Source organism: Ochotona princeps, chromosome 14 (assembly GCF_030435755.1).
Source record: "Ochotona princeps isolate mOchPri1 chromosome 14, mOchPri1.hap1, whole genome shotgun sequence".
Classification (NCBI taxonomy): Eukaryota; Metazoa; Chordata; class Mammalia; order Lagomorpha; family Ochotonidae; genus Ochotona; species Ochotona princeps.
The window spans coordinates 12,424,898-12,440,104 of NC_080845.1; the positions used below are offsets into that span (position 1 = coordinate 12,424,898).

Here is a 15,207-nt window from a genome sequence, read left to right on the forward strand (position 1 = left end):
CTTGAAGTATGCATGTACACCTGCACAAGACTCACAGGCACATACACATATAGATTCGTATTCACAAGATCCATGCTTTAATAATGAAAGTAAATGGTCTGTATATTTGGGTCCCTTTCACCCTCGTGGGAGATCAACGTGCAGATCCTGACTCATGTCTTGGGCTTGGCCAAAGCCCTGACTGCTGAGATGATGTGAAGTGAAACGTTCTTGTGATGGAAACATTCTTTCTTTCTCTAATAATACATGTGCCTATCCCTATCACTCTTTCAAAAAGTAAATAGTTAATGAATGAATCTTTAAAAAAAGAGGAAAGTAAGATTCCAGAGAGGGTTTTAGCAGGCAAATATTTACCTGGGGGAAAACGTATTTGGGCAGGAGTAGAAAATTGACAATTTGTAGCATAACTAGAGGGAAGTGACCAGCATTGGATTTCAAATCATAGCATATGAAAAATAAGAGCTTTCGAGGCATTTAGTTTAGAATAAAAAACTTGATGGGAAAGGAAGAAGAGCAAGGATGTCTTCCTCCCACTATGGGGTAGGAACATTGCATAGGATTCTCCTGCTTTCGTTTGGTTCCAAAAGAATGTATTAGAACTAGAAACTACAAGTCATTGGGAAACTTCTCTGCTCAATATCCAAAAGCAATTTTATAATTACTGAATCTACTGGGAAATGGAATCTCAAAACACAAAGAATTTTGTGCTATCTAGAATAGCCCAGGTGTATCTGGTATGAAAATTCCAGTTTAAAAGCATCAAAGCAATGAGATGATTTGGAGACAGTTTCTTGAGCAATTTTAGTAAGTTAAAGGACAGGGATTTGAGTGACAGAGAAAAATGAACTATTGTTAGGCAAAGAATCCAGGAGGTTGACTAAAACATATTCTTACCTATCATATCTTTTTGTTTAAATTTTAAAATCTGTTTCCTTTCTCATCCCCATCAGACCAGTTTTTTTTTTCAATCTCTATCAGAAGTGAGGGTTACCTGTTTCCTCCACCTGTGTTTACATATAAATCACATGAGAAAGTATTTTCATCATTCACACAAACACACTTACATTTTCCAGGTTTTCTTTCCCTTATTGTTTCTTTCCCTAAGCTCGCTTGGCTAGGATTATTATTTGACCCTTGGCACAATCCATGATAACTCAAACAGCAAATATTACATTGTACAAATCTATCTTCCTCTAAAAGTAGGGATTAGGGCAGACACACTGATTGTAAAACCATGAAAATAACAGAAGAAAAGACACACTTAAAAAAAACATGGAATGCAGGAAGGCATTTGGTATCATTGATTTAATTATGGGCTTGGCCTTCTATAAGAAAAGATAAAAGTAAAAATATGAAACTCCAGGTTCTGAGTCAGGCTAGAATTGGGACCAATTAGATTTGGACTACTGGATTCAGACAGTGAAACTGAATTTTCAGTAAATAAGTTGGCTATGAAGCTCTTGTGAAGGAAAGAGGAGTTCAAAGTTAGTAATCAGACCAAGCCAAACATTACCTTGGAATTGAGAAATGAACATGAAATCCTAAACCTGAGAGTCCGTGGTGATGCTTCATACACTCGGAAACAACCAGATGGAGATTTTGTCATTGGAATCTCTCACCGGTGATGACTTAAGTTAACTCACTTCTCTTTCCAAGTCTCAGCTTCCTCCTGTAAAAAAGGAGGGTTCTTTGTACTGCTGGAATCACACTGATTTGAAGATTAGCAGAAGTATTGTGTATAAAACATCAAGCACAATTTCTGGCACATGGCAGATATTTGATGGTAATCATTAAAAGCATGACTAACCTGAGCAGGAAAAGCTGACGAGATGGACAGCAGAGTCCACTCCTAAAACAATCTTGTATGTGGGTGTGACGGTGGCCATTCAACCTTTCTGATGCTTTTGCAATATATTCATGAATCTGGTAAAGGTGATTGGATGAACAAAAATATTTTTTATCAGTCCTCGAACGTCTTGAGGCATGCAATGATTGCTGTGCGTGTCATCTAGGTTTCTTTACACATTCTCAAACTGCCATTTTTTTGAGTGTTTACTATTGCCAATTACTATACTTTTAGGTATACCCTAAAAGACCCCGGACTCAATTGGCACTCAACAGTTCTTTTTCTTCCAGGGTTTATCTGGTACAATTACACTGATCCCATGCATAGATCTTATCAACTATGCCACTGCCTGCACAAACTGGAAGCTAACAGCATCCCCACCCTTCCTGGGACAACCCTTGGCCGCTGGGGTCCAAGCTAGAACGTAACTATTTTCATTTTCCAAATCTGAGCTGTATCAGATGCCCATTCTACACAGTTGCTCCAAATCTCATATATCAGACTGAATTCCAGTTCCTCAGATCTGTAATTTGCACAGCGGTTCTTGACTGGCTGCCTTTCCTGGTTTTCTTTTTGCCTTTCTCTAACCCTCAAGATGATGGCCTTTTTCTTCCCCGAACTTCCACCCATGTACCATAAGAGCAAACAATCTAAAAGGAAGTGTTTCCACAAAAACCTTGTGTCAGATTCTACTTTGCAGGGATAGTACACAGATTAAGAAATGTGACCCTTGCTCAGCGTTGACACTTAAGATCTGCGTAAGACACTGTGGGTGGTTTAGCAGATATTCACATCTTCTGGGTGAATATGAAGAAACAGAGTTAGCAACTTCTTCAAAGCCACATGTATAGGCAATTTGCATGAAAGGGAGCTCAAAATGTGAATGTAAAGCAATTAGAGGATGGGGCAAAGGGGCTGAAGTGGAAAGGAAGACTAAGTTGCCAGGGTGATTTGACAGAAGAAAGAGCAAGGCATTCGAACATCTCTGCACAGTGGGGATGACATGTATTGAATCGACTTTGTCAGCAGAGCAGTGCGCAGCACCCACCCTGATAAATGCCAAGTTCCTTGGTTGACACATGATAAAGGTTCCATCTAACAGCAGAGCTGCAGCCAAGAGTGGAGTGACTGTGAGGCCTGCTACCTTCACCTCCACTGTTCTCCAGGGCATAACACTGAGTAGGTGCTAAAGGAATGTTCACAGCATAATTAGAGATGAAACTCCTAAAATATTTTCATTGTGAGCATACCTGGCTTTTCAGTAAGAATGTGGATAGTTAGCTCTGGCGGAGAACACAACTTAGGAGTTTTTTTTAAAATTTTTCTATCCTTTTCTCCTTTTCTTAGACTCAGATATTCTTAAAATTCTTATTTCAAAGAGAGAAGGAGGAGAAGAAAGAGAGAGGAACAGAGATAGTGAGTTCCCCTCATCCAGTGTTTCACTCCCCAAATATCCACGACATTTGGGGCTACTCAGGCTCAAAACTGGACGTGGGGAGTACAATCCAGGCCTCTGTCATGGTGGCCAGGAGCTCAGGTATTTGAGCCAGCACTGCTTCCTCTCCAGTATGCCTAGGTGGGAAACTGGAACCACAAATAACAAATTTCCACAAATAACAAATTTGTAAAATGACAATTTTTTTTCAAGAAAACCAGAAATGTATAGTAATAACTTGACAAATTTTGAGTGCCAGGCATGGTGCTCATTATTGGAGTTACATGGGAACTAATAGCCCTGTGTACTTGAACGCTTGTTAAGATAGAAACCTGCTCATGTTTGACCCTTGTCGCTAGAGAACATGCACTCTGACTTATCAGAGAAGATGTTAATCTGGACACATGTGCATCCTGAATGCGTCAAGGAATGTTACCTGTCAAATGTTCTTTGCACACAAATGCTATGCCTTGTATTTTTAGGAATTCTTTTAGCACTGAATTTCAAATTACTTGTTTAAAACTGTGCATATCCCAGAGCTCACTGGATAAAGTACAAAAGAACAGTATAATGACCTTCTAGTAACTGTTTATCATAATTTAAGTTACTTGGCCCAAGATTTTCTTTATGATGTGCCATAGCAACGTGAAGAACATGTTCGTCTTTTTCACAGAAGGAGCCGTGAGTGTAACAAAGAATCTGAATTGTTGGTTTTGGAGTCTACATACATTCTGTGGACTTCATCAAACGAATAAAGATTTTATCCATTTTAAATATGCTTCTCAATTGTAGATCAAATATATACATATATATAGAGAGATTATTGTAAACTATATGTTTATATATATTTGTAAACTTCATATACATTTATACATAAACATGTAATATATAAATATAAATAAATAGATAGATATTTAGGGAAGCAATCATACATCATTTTGACTTGTATTACATTGACCTGTGTTTTTCTAATTGAGAGTCTTTAAGCATGACATTGAGTGTGCCACAATACGTAAAAGGAAGTTAAGACCCTTACATTGTTTTCAGCTTTATAGGTCCATTTTCATCTATTGAAAAAGGCTGACTCTTACACTTTGATGATGAAAACATAATATGGAAGAATATAGTAATTTACACAAAAGTTACTGCGGAGCGTGGGGGAGAAAGTGCAGCTGGCTAAGCCACTGTCTTGGACATCCACGTGTCACTCTGCGGTACCTAGCTTGTAGCTAATGCATGTCCTGGGAGGCAGTATATGGTGGCTGAAGTACTTGAGTCTCTGATGGTGGGGATTTGAGTAGAGTTTCTGGCTCCAGGATTTGACTGGTCTAGTCCTAACTGATGTGGACGCTTGGGGAATAAACTAGCAAATGGAAGATCTTTCTCTCACTTTTTCCCTCCATCTCTCTCTGTGTCTGTTTTTCTATATAATAAAAAATGAACATATATACCTTAACCACTTGAGTTCTTTTGATAACAACCTGTTATTTTCTTCTTTTAATATTCTAGGATTTTTTTGCCACTATATAATCAACACAAGGACTCTCTTATAATAATTGTAATACCTTAGGATTTAAGGCATTTTAATTTAATCTTCTGGTATTTTTTACTGATTTCCTGTTTCTATTCTACCAATTTGATTCTACCTGAGACTTCCATTTAAATTATTAAAATTTTTGATGTTTAGAGTTTGAGACACAGATAATTATTCAGATATAAATTCTACTCATTCTATTTTTACATTTTAAAATATCTTATTTTACTTTTATGCTTTGAATAGTTCTATCTATTTTTATTTGCAATCTCTCAATTTTTATTTGCTGCTGTAAAGGATCAGGATCTCAAAGACAGCATTGCCAAGTATCATTCTAAAACTAATAGCAGTATTTCCATGAAAGAGAAAAACTGAGCAGAAACGCATGGTGAGCTTACAGTATCTCCATCCACACTCCTTCTTGAGTCACTGGGGAGAAGTGAAGATGAAAATCACTGGGAAGTTGTGGCTATGCTGAAGATCTATGAAATGATTGTAAACCCTAAGAGGTGAGTGACACGAAAACTATAGCAAATACCTGAGTGCTTACAATAGACCAAGCAAGAGGGGGAACACTGTAGACTGTGTATCATTGTGGTAACGGGAAGTTAAATAGCACCATGTCTCTTGATTTATACACATGGTGAACGAAGCTCAGAAAGGTCACCTGGCTGAGCATCAGCATTGTGATTGGAACTTAGAATTATGACTCTAAGATGATATGTGTATAGAGCAGAATCCAGAAGTGTGGCTGATGTTTTAGTGAAAACTTTCAGGAGTATAGGAGGAACGTTTGAATTACCCAATGTGTTAGCCACCTCATAGTAACATCTTTACAAACTATCTGTGATGATTCTTATTGTACAAATAAGGAAGCTACATCTTGAAATGAAGCTGTCAACGCTGACTTGCTAGAAAGCTGTGGTCTGGAGTTGAAACAGGATAGCAATTAAAAACTGTAGCTATGCCTTTTGATTCACATTTGACACACTTGTAAATTACTGGCTTAATTATTGCTGTCTAATAAACTGATTGTCTTTGCCTTATTCTACATCATCAATATGCTCCTCCAAATGATGCTTTCCAATATGTAAACAAAAAAAAAATAGGATGGAGCACTTTTAAAAATTATCTTTATTTAAAATGCAGATGTTACCGAGAGGGAACAAGAGAGACACAGAGAGTGGTCTTACATGCACTGGTTCACTTCTCAAGTGACTGCTGTGTCTGAAGCTGTGCTGATTTGAAGCCAGGAGCCAAGAGCTTCTCCCCTGATCTCCCACATGGAAAATCCTCCACTTACTTCCCAGGCCAATGATAGGGAGCTGGATAAGAATTGGACCAGATAGAACTTGAATCAGTGTCCCTATGGAATGCCAGTGTGGCAGGCACAGGATTACCCTGTTGTGTCACTCTGCTGGTCCCAAGGATGAAGCATTCTTAAGGAGGTGACATAAGGCAATAAATTAAACTTCGGTCTAGACTCTGAATAGCCTAAGTAAAAGAGATGAAGTGTAAAAGCAGAGGCAATGGTTGATGATGTTGACAACAGTTTTTATTTTTGTGTCGAATATGAATGATCTCATTTAATCTACATTCTGTTTCTGCCCCAGTGTCAAGCACCTGTGTTTGTGGTACAGTATTTTCAATGTGCTAACAGCTCTTCCTTAAGTATCTGTGTCACTTAGCTTTCCTAACTGATTTTTATCTAAATCCAGAGGCATTTCCTCAGCCTACAGCTAGGGCATTTGAAAAATTCCATGGAGATAATTCCTCCAGTGGCAACTCTTTCACATCTTTGGTGGTCGGTCGGTTGATGATCACCACTCACTGGTGGAACAACTCTGAAGTATGTTTCCCCAAATTATTCAGAGTTTCTGGAAGCCTACCAGAACAACCCAATCAGTCATTGCTTATTTTTTGTGTTTCCTATCTCACTTCCCATTCTCCTCCCGCCAGGCCTTTCTGGTAATACTTTCCAAAGGAACAGCCTCCTCCTAAGACCCTATGTCAGCATGTGCTTTGTTTAATTCAAGGGGCTGGGGGACACAACCACCAGCTTGGTATTGTGGAACAACTACTGAAAACCAGAGTTTGTTACTACTTTTGCTGATGGTAATAACGCAAACCACTTTAGGGCATCATATTTTTCTAAGATTTCACTTGTATTCATTTGAAAAGATTGAAGGAAAATAATTGGCTTAACAAAAATGATATAATTTAGAAATGAGGGGACAGTGGTAATTATAACATAATGAAATCAAATGAATTTTGGTAGTGCCTTGGAGGCCTAAAGGGAAAATTAAAAAAAAAAATGTAGATTTAGTATAATCACTCTCAACAGAGTGTCCATGAAAGCCAGGAACCTTCCAAGGCAGTATTTGTAATCCACAAATGGCTGATTTGTTTTCAAAAGTTGGACTGATGTTTTTCTTAAAGGTGAAAGTCCTGTTGAAGGAAGTTAGCAGGGAAGAAAACAACATTAAATTCATCAGCCAAATGAAGGAATATCACAAAAAGTAGGTGCAGGTTTCGGTGTGTAGGTGTTTTAAAGGACTCTTGAATACTTAGAAGACTATTTAATTTCATTGAGTCTTTATATCAAATTCATGGTAAGGAGGGAAATCAGAGATTATCTGTGTTAGCGACACTCAAGATTGCCTCCCAAATTAAAAAAAAAAAATCAAGTCACATTCTTCTTGCTAAGGACAAATAGGCACTATTGTCTAGAAAGCACATACACACATCATGCAAGTCCTGTAACTTTCAGGGATGCTGTTCTTGTTGTATTGCCTCCTCATCAATATTACTAGAGTTTCATCCAAATGGGAAGATATGGAAGGAAACAACTTTCTCCACAAAAGTTCATATTAGCACCCAACTATGGTCAGCTAAAAAGAAGTAGGAGGAAATATGTGAGTGAACCTTAAATGTGGTATATAAGGCTGCATAAAGGAGAATTTAAGTTTATTAATATGAGGCTCTTTTCTGATGACTCAGAATTAACATATGCAAAACACACTAAAAGTTTGTCTTAGTACTCAGCAACCCTGGAAGTTTAGATATGATGCTAGCTTATATTAAATATGATACCTGTGCCTTAGTTCTGCGTGTATTCAAGTGGACATTGTAGCAAAGATACATTAGGTGGGAAGAGAAAAGCCCTGGAGTGACAACTCTCAAGGGAAGTCTAGGAGATTCTCGCTTCATGGAGTACATAAATTTGAGATATTTTAACTTCATAAATGTGTACAATTAAAAATATTTTTTTTACTTTTCTTAGCAAAATGTTTACTCTTTTAACAGAATCAATATAATTTATCAATATGATTCTTAGAGTATCCTGGTTTTCCTTTCTTTTCTCTCTCCCTCTTTTTTTCCTTCTTCCTTCCTTCCTTCCTTCCTTCCTTCCTTCCTTCTTTTCTTCCTTGATATTTTTGTAAAAATATATTTTTCATTTACATTAAAGTCAAAGCCTTGATTTCACCCCAGATAAGAGGTTCAACAAGTAAAAAGCAAAAGCGATCAGGGCCAGCATTGTGCCACAGCAGGTAAAGACATGTGGCTTTATTATGTCAGCTGTGTCCTGGGGTCTGAGGATGGAAAGGCACAGCCTAGGTGAAGCAGTCATCAGATGCCAAGGCATGAAGCAGAGAAAAGTCCAGTAAGGTTTTAAAATCAGCCCTCTCTTGCAGCTGGGGTTGCAGCTATCACCTGTGTTCCTTGTGTCTCACACTGGAGATTAAGCAGATACAACATGTGATGTTGGTATCCCATATGAGATGTCTGACTTAAGTCCTGACTGCTCCATTTCTAATCCAGCCCCTAGTAATTACTGTGAATGTACGAAAGGATGCCTGGAGTACTTGGGCTCCTGTCATTCAGGTAGGAGATCCAGACAGAGTTCTGGGCTCCTGGTAGTAGGAGGGTTGTTGTGAGCATTTGGGAAGTGAACTAGTGGATGGAAGAGACTCTTTCTCAGTCTGTCTCTAGCACACTTTCAAATAAAATGAAATAAATCATTAAAAAAATAAAATGAGAATCACTTTACAAGAACATGGTACCGGTGACCTAAGGATCTCAAGTGTGACCCCATTTTGAGCTCCACACTTGTATCAAATTTCCATTTTTCAAGCTTAGAAATTTGAGAGTTGGAAATTCTCATGAGATTGAGTATCAAATTCATATTCACATCATACTAGACACACCTAGTAGCTCAACTAAAAAACAGTACCTTCTGAAAGGCCAAACAGGATCCGTAAGTTATCCTCTATCCCTTGCCAAGATGGAATGCCATAAGTAGTACCAAATTCCAGATGGACTTTTAGCAATTAGTGTTCCCTGAACAACTTAAAGGATACAGAACTGGACAATAAAATCTCAGTTTGGTTTACTATCCAGGTGAATCACAGCAGATGCAAATGTATGGTCATAAACTTCCCCAGTTAGTGACCACTCCAGGACCTGCTCTGTCATCTGTTACCTACAGAAGAAAACCAACGGTCAAGTGAGTTTCTCAGTAAAACCAATGAACCACCAAGAGTGCATATCTTGTCCACTTACTGAATGAACTGCTAAGATCGGGGGTGATTGCCCTAATCATCATTACATTTTGGGGTTAGTGCTCAAATTTGCAGAAGGGAGGAACACATTTAGAACCTACGAAATCTGTCAGAATTTTTCTTAGTGTTTTCATGGAGGTTCTATTCTAAAAATAAGTGGACAATTGGAGCAGCTATGTCCTGATAAATATAATCTAACAAATTTCCACATTCATGTATCACGTTTAAGATCATTTTATTGGTCAACGTATAATGAAAGAGAACTGCTTGTAACAGGTGACGAGAGATGATAAATGAAGAGCATTTCTGTCTTCAGGAAAGTAACATGGGAACAGTGGTTTGTCCCAGGCATCTTTAAGATTTTAGGTCTTTTTAAAAAAATTGTAGATGACCTTCATCTTGAACATCAGAAGTCAACACAGCAAACCCAGTATGTGGCGCAAATGAACCTGGCCTGTGCATGTGGTGAGGAGATAGTATTTATCTTTTGGTCTGTAATCCATTAGCTCAGAAAGGGCTTCAGTTACAGACCTGTAGAGATTTTCTGGCATTCTGGCAGATTACCATGTCATGGCCTATGCATTTGTGCTTTTTTGCCTGAGAGTTTTATCTGCCCTGAAGAATGGGTTTAACTTTCAATCAAAAAAGATAGGCAGGATTCAGGGATTTAATATTTCAGATTTCTTGTCTCTAGATCAGAAAAGAAGACTGATATTGTTACCATAGTTCTTTGGAGGATCCCTAGAAAGATTGAATATTTGCCCACAACACTATGCCTTTCATTAATGCAAAAATGGGAGGCTTTACTTATTTCCCTATCTCAATTTTCTTATTCCCCAAACTCTGGTTTTTGAGGAAAGATAATCTAAAACCAAATGTAGCTGAATTTTATCTGAGTGTTTATATTGGAGGAAAGTAAATAAATCTCTATAATAACCCAAGGGATTACAGGCAAAAAGTGATAAATTCATTAAAATATTACACATAAAATCCTGTATCAGTTTTTAGGGCACAGACACAAATTTCAACAAGAATGTAGGTGGTGGAAATTGAGTGAAGTGATTCTCTACAGAAGCTTGTTTGAAATAGAAATTTGGGTTTTTCCCTGGGAATATTGATTTCGCCACTGTCTCTCTAATTGGTACAGATAGTTCTGCCACAACACACATCCTGTTGTGTCTGGAGTTGGAATAAGTATATACTTGCTCTTACTGAGTTTTCAAGACTGCTCCTTGTTCTAACACAGCCCTTCTTCCTTCGAATCGTTATTCCATCTATATCTTCATTAACTCAGGATGCCTTTAACACATATTCCATGACATTTCTAGCAATGATACCTACCAGTTCGTCTGTCATCCTCTGACAGCACATTTTCTAAAATCTCAAATGCTACCTATGTACGGCTATCTTCTATTAATTCAGTTTATCGTGCCTAATACCCAAGATCCGTTAATTATTTGTTCTCTCCCTGATGTCTAAGATCTTTTTTAAAATTTTATTCTCATTCTTACTTTTTTTTATGAGAGAGAAAATGCTCTCTCTCTTGACTTACTCCCCCTTCCCCTTTTGCACTATCACCTCCAATGTCAGCATCAGCTGAGATGAGGCAAAACCAATGCCAGGTGTCAGGTATGTAATCCAGGTCCGCCAAGCTTAGAGTGGAAACCCAATCTCTTGAGTCATCATCACTGTGTCCCAAGCTCTGCAACAACAGAAAGCTGAAGCCGGGAGTAGAAACAGGAAATCCAACTCAGGCACTTGCATGTGATTCACGGACTCACAATTGCCCTGTGAAACCCAAGATCCACCTGAGAATCCATCAATGTGGCAACCAAAGCACAATCTAAAATTCAGTAATTCAAACTATCTAACCACATTTCTTCATCCTGTATATCCTCAATCGCTTCTGTGCAGATTAAATTCCATTGCTCCTAATTGTTTTCCTTTGGTAAAGTAAAACGCCTTCTAAGCTAAATTCTATGTGTACTTTCTTCATGCACATGAGTGTCCAGCCATTACTAGAACCAAAAACATGCATGAAACTAAACCCTCATTTCTCCCATTACATCAAACCATGATCCTTTTGTAAAACAGAAAAATATCAGAGTCCTATTTCCTACAATGTTTTTCTGGCTATCAAACCAAATTACTATAGCTTAACAATGTTTTATAGGAAAGACAGATTCATGCAGATGAAAAACAACCATTCAGCACATGGATTCACCACCAAAATGGCCACAATGGCACAGTAGAGCTGATTTGAGGGTAGGAACCATGAGCTTCTGCTGGGCCCCCCAAGCCAGTGCAGGGTCCTAAGGCTTTGGCCTATCCTCCACTGCTCTCTCAGGACAAAATGGGAAGATGGAGGGAAACTGCTGCAACTAGCACAGTAACTGGCACGCATATGGCATCCTGGCATTTGCAAGGGGAAGATGAGTGAATTAAACCATTGTGTGGGCCCATACCAACTTATTACCGAAACATGTAACTAATTACCTTCAAAACATGACTAGAATCTGACTCCACTATCCATAGTATGATCACTCTGCCTTAGTGGTATAATTTTTTAAAATATTTTCAAACCTTGGGCTAAGTCCAAAAACATGGTCAATGCTTCAAAATCATTTTTACTAAATTAATATACAATAAGCCCCAGCACAGTGTCCTAATAGCTAAAGTCCTGGCCTTGAATGCTCCGGAATCCCATATGGGCGTCGATTCTAATCACAGCAGCTCTATTTCCCATCCAGCTCCCTCCTTGTGGCCTGGGAAAGCAGTCGAGGACAACCCAAAGCCTTGGGACCCTACACTCACATGGGAGACCTGGAGGAAGTTCCTGGCTCCTGGCTTTGGATCGGCGCAGCACCAGCCACTGCGTCCACTTGTGGAGTGAATCATCGTTCAGAAGAACTTCCTCTCTGTCTCTCTTCCTCTCTGTATATCTGACTTTCCAATAAAAATAAATAAATTTTTAAAAAAATAGTATATAATACAGGTTAAGGCAGAAGAATTTGAATATCCCAATATTCATGATGATAACATTAGCTAATTTGGAGAAAAAACTTAAAAGCAAAAGCTACTTATAGACATAAATAAAACAAGGAAAATCAGAAAGTGACTCTGAAAGAAGGCTTAAAAACACTGAATGATAAACAAAATTACGTATGTTTGCAACTGAGATGATGTGACATGTAGCACATGTGTTGTCATAATAGTCTTCTTGCCTGACACGTAGTAAGTTGGAGTTTAAGGATGGCGTAGTCACTAGATCGTAAGTAGGAATACTCAGAATAACAGGAAAAACAGGCCTTCAAATCTTTCCCTTTACCTAACCTGTAGTATGTGGCAGAGGAGCCTCCAAAGAGACTGTGGATATGACCGGTGCAATGCCACAATGGCAGAACAGAGATTTCAGATACTGTTCGTTATAGGTGACGTTCAGTCCTATGTGGATAAAATGCAGTGGTGGATATGGTAAGATTTACAATTAAAATGAGCAAGAATCACATAGTCGTAGTTCAATCTACATCCAAGACTAAGTAATTTATGCTAGGAATGAGCATAAAGTGCAGCTAGAATTTCCTTTGTTAGAAAAGGGACAGAGAACACAAAACTAATCTTCTGTGAGGGAAAAAAAAATGACATGATAGTTACTTAAACATCTGAGAGTGATCAAGCATTTTCACCCCAGTAGCGAAGACATCAGAGACTAACATCGTAATTCCTGTACCTCAAGCCCAGCTCTCACCTTTGGCTCTAAGCTGCCTGATGTTACAGACTATTGGAGATCATAGAGATGCCACTTTGTGGGAGTACCGGATTGGGTTACCGGCTCCAGCTGTAGCCTGGTCCAATTGTGGCTCGCTGTCGTGATTGGAGGACATTTCAGGTGTGAATGTGAGCAGAATGATTTCGCTCTTTCTGTTCTCAAATAAACAAGAAAGTTGTAAAAATAATTTTCACCCAATAGAGTAAACTTAACACCTCTCTAAAGACTACAGCAGTTTTTGTGTGTTTGTTTGTTTGTTTGTTTGTTGGATGGCAAGCCTAGATAACAAATGCTTTTGCACCAGGATATAATTGTGTTTTGATTCTGTTTTCTGCAAATATCCACATACCTGTGAGCCTTAAGAGAAAGAGTGGAAAAAGAAGCCTATCATGGTAAAACTTTTAAAAGTGAAGATAAATTTAAAATTGTGAAAAAAGCAAGAAGAAATAGAAAATTTACATAAAGAAACACAGTGGTTAACCAACAGTTGGCATATTATGAAAACATGGAAAAACATGCTTTGAAATACTGACAAACCAACCAACCCAATCAAACAATAAATCCAAGTAAAAATATTTGAAATTAAATTTAATACATACATTTTTAGATAAATCAAATCTGATTTATTAATCTGCCAAAAACCTGAAGACATTCTTGGGGGTATAGCAGACAATAAATTGTCTCCAAACTTCAATCACCAAGAAGGAAAGAATATTAGTAATGATGCCTCTATGCATATAGAGGAGATGTTTGTTTTAATTTCTTAAGTCTGAAAGTAATCTGAAATGTTTAAAACAAAATAGTATGATTATAAATGTATGTTGGTTCATGTGGAAATATATGCTAATCATAGCATAAAGACTGAAAGCAGAACTTATGTAGCTTGTTCTATTTTGGGAACTCTTAAATTATACATGAAATGCTATAATGTGAGTTAAAATGAAACTACAAGAATTTAACAATGAATATCTTAATACAATTTAGAAGTAGATTGGAAAGATGCAAAGCTAAAGAGCTAATGCTGAACTGAAATTAAACAAAAATACAAAAAGGCAAAAAGCATAAACTTGGGAGCAAGGAAGTTGCTCAATCTCAAATAATAATGTTGAAAAAACAGACAGAATAAATAATAGATATCAAAAAAGATAATGATTAGATTCTATCCAAATAAATTAACTGTCCAATTAACTCTGGAAGAGCAGGAGCTCAGAATTTAAACAAAACACATAATGAGGTCAAGAGCCAACTAGAAGCTATTCATAAGCAGTAAACTTCGAGCAAAAATGCAGAATTTGAAAGAGGGGCTGGAAAAACAATGTGTTACAAAACCCTTAATATAGAGAGCAGTTGTATCTGTATTAACAACACACGAGATAGACATCAAAACAAGAAGTGTTGTCAGAAACAAAGTGGCTCAGTTTAGAATAATGAGAAATTCCCTTCATTACATGTGTATACTTCTAATAGCAGAACTTCAAAGTGTATGCAACGATATTAACAAAGGTAAATCATAAGCCTAAGGTTTAAATTGTTTTCTCATTAATTAATAGAAAAATAAACTCCCAGTAATAATGTAGAAGATATCAGCACCATGTGTCACTCTTTATTTTTCTAGAAAAACAATTTACATTTGCACAGTATTCATTCACTTTTGTGAATGTGAAACATGCACTAAAATAGAGCTCACACTCAATTATGAAACTTAAGTTAGCAAATTCAAATGATTTCATACAAAGGATATTTCTTAAAAATAAAAAGATAGTTAAAACATAATAGTAATGTCACAGGGCTGGAAACAGAACCGACCCAGCAATTGTAACCACCAGCTGATTGAGGCAATGGACTGTGCTGGGCCCTGTGCTTGTAAGTACACACAAGAATCTGGTCTGGGATTACCTCAGACAAAATTTCTTTGGGGGTCTCCCTAGTTGAACTGCTGGACTCAGAACCCTAACCGTGAAGAGAAGTGCAAGTTCCATCGTCTGCCATGGAGTGCAAATGCCAGAGCCGAGCCTCCTCAGAGGCTCAGATGGAGCAGTAGACACCAGAATCAGGAGCACA

The 15,207-nt window shown here is 37.8% G+C and overlaps 1 long non-coding RNA gene across 1 annotated transcript; it reads right to left on the reverse strand.

The window, feature by feature from the left end:
* Window positions 1–958: 958 nt before the first annotated feature.
* On the reverse strand, window positions 959–9,110 carry LOC131481814 (uncharacterized). The gene is made up of 3 exons (XR_009246584.1): window positions 9,050–9,110; window positions 1,514–1,669; window positions 959–1,004 (listed from the first exon to the last, which is right to left on the reverse strand). It is a non-coding gene; the product is annotated as an uncharacterized LOC131481814 (long non-coding RNA).
* Window positions 9,111–15,207: the final 6,097 nt, after the last annotated feature.